This window comes from Ictalurus punctatus, chromosome 18 (assembly GCF_001660625.3).
Source record: "Ictalurus punctatus breed USDA103 chromosome 18, Coco_2.0, whole genome shotgun sequence".
Classification (NCBI taxonomy): Eukaryota; Metazoa; Chordata; class Actinopteri; order Siluriformes; family Ictaluridae; genus Ictalurus; species Ictalurus punctatus.
In genome coordinates this window covers 1,195,001-1,197,500 of record NC_030433.2, presented here as the reverse complement: position 1 = coordinate 1,197,500, position 2,500 = coordinate 1,195,001, and the positions used below count along the sequence as shown (strand labels likewise).

Below are 2,500 nucleotides of genomic sequence, written 5' to 3'. Positions count from 1 at the left end.
GCCACAGGTTTTCTGGAGACTATCACACTTGCTTCTGTATTTGTAAGTAATCACCGACAGCCTTCATTTTGTGTGTGTGTGTGTGTGTGTGTGTGTGTGCGTATTGATCGTTCAGTGAGATCTTTTATCAGTACAGGTCTCTACTGACATCTAGTGTATGGAAAGCTGTGGTACGCTAGTTGCTTTTTGTCCCCAACTGTCGGAAACGGAGACTGCATAATTACGACGTTTAAAAACAATATATATATATATATATATATAACAATTCAACTGAATCACGGTTTGCTTTTGCTTTTAAAACTGTATAAACGTTCTCAGGTGTACTGGAGGAAGTGGCTGGTAAGTTGTTTGTTCTTGGAAGACCTGTAGTCCTTATACTTGCTAGCAAATCCTTTGAAGTCAATGACTGCCTGAAGTCTGGAACCCATAGACATCACCGGACACGAGGTTTCGTCCTCGGTGATGCTGTGTCTGGTCTTTAATGCAGCCGTCTTCACGTCCTGCTTGTTCTTGCTCTTGGGTTTTGCCTTCAGCACGTGAAATGCATTCTCAACTGGATTCAGATCAGGTGACTGACTTGGCTATTGCAGGACCTTCCACTTCTTTGCCTTATAAAGACTTGGGTTGCTTTCGGAGTATGCTTTGGGTTATTGTTCTGCACTGTTAAGCACTGTACAACGAGTTTTGGAGCATATGGCAGAATCCGAGCGGATAATATAGAACGATACACTTCAGAATTCATCCTGCTGGCCATGTAAAATTCATGGGAAACAGTTCTTCTGCCATCTACCACCGGTGTTTTCGGTGTTCTTCAGGGATTTGTGGTGTTCCTGAGCTCACCGGTGCATTTTTCTTTTTCTTTTTAAGGATGTTCTAAATAGTTGATTTGGCCACACGTAATGTTTTTGCTACTTCTCTGGTGGGTTTGTTTTGATTTTTCAGCTTAATGATAGCTTGCTTCACCGGCAGTAAGAGCTATTTGGACTCCGTATAGAGAGTTAACCGTAACAGAGTCCAAATGCAAACGCCACACTTGAAATCAACTGTAGACCACACGCCTGGCCATGGAACCGCAGGGCAGCAAGCTGTCCAATAACTTTTGGTCCCTTAAAATCCGGTAGAGGGTGGAGGTTGATGCAGGAGACCACGCTGAAAAAGTGCTGCAATTCCTACCGTACTGGATGTAAATACCCACAATTTAAAGCTGAAAGCCTGAACCTTTAACTCAAATTATTTCCATTTTAAATGATTCAATCTCCAATATACTGTGTTACACAGTTCAAATCACTTTGTCGGCATCCAAATATTTATGAACCGGACTGTATATGAACTTTGGACGATAGTAGGGAAATGAAAAACACCCTTTTACTATTTCCGTAATTCAATTTCTCTTTCGGTATAAAAACAAAGCTTTTGTTTTAATGACAGCAGAAGGCTTCGTATCACCACCATTATGAGTTCAAGATGCGGGAATGAATAGAGAACGTTTTGCCCAAGAAGTTCTGGCTTTATGCATTTATGCTGATCTAGTACCAAGTGAAGAAGTCAAAAAAAAAAAAAAAAAAAAAAGAGCAGGATATTTAAAACAGCTCTTAAACCTTTAACCATTATAAAAGTTACAACTAATTGCAGCTTTAATCTCTTGAACGGGAAAGTCGGTGCTTTACTGGATGCACAGATTTAAAACTCAGATTCAGGCCCTAGTTTTGTAGCGTCCCAAATAAAGAATTTTAATTTACATGACTTTAGAAACAGTACTTTAATTAATTGGTAGGTTCTTGATAGCTGTGCGAAGTTTGGTTCTCAAAGAGAGTCCAGGAAGAGTGTGTACATATATATCAAGGATATAACTGGTTATTGAGAGCATCGGTATTGGGTGTGATCACCTTTTGCTTTCTAAAAAACGCATCAGTAGTCTCAGGTACACTTCATAACGTATAATGTGAACATTGGCTGGCTAGTTTAAGCATCTTGGAAAAATCTGCCACAGGTTTTCTGGAGACTATCACACTTGCTTCTGTATTTGTAAGTAATCACCGACAGCCTTCATTTTGTGTGTGTGTGTGTGTGTGTGTGTGTGCAATGTTGTCTATAATGTAATATGTTACTTTATTTCCTGACATACAAATGATTTTTTAAAAAACTTCCATGTTTTTCATGTCACATAATAGTAGGAGGATTTAAGCAAATTTATTCCCTGCCCGTCGGTTGTACTAATTTACTCGTGTACCTGCGATTTGTAAAATGACTGACAGGTTTTAGTAAATCACACTGTGAGCACTAAATTAATCAGTCTGGATCAATTCGACCTGTTTTCTGCCCTTATCAGTATAACTTCTATATTCATTCAGAATGTAGGAGACATGCAGAAGTTTGCAAACATCTTTAGTACATCAAGGCCCCAGAAAGAAAAGAGATAGACAGACAGAAAAACAAGCACATACAACAGACAAACACTCTGAAACATAGAAACACACTTCACGGCAGAAGATCTACTGCA

The 2,500-nt window shown here is 39.3% G+C and overlaps 1 protein-coding gene across 2 annotated transcripts in view; it reads right to left on the bottom strand.

The window, feature by feature from the left end:
- The window catches only part of col27a1a (collagen, type XXVII, alpha 1a), a 64,110-nt gene that overhangs the window by 39,698 nt on the left and 21,912 nt on the right, over positions 1-2,500 (bottom strand). The window lies entirely within an intron of this gene.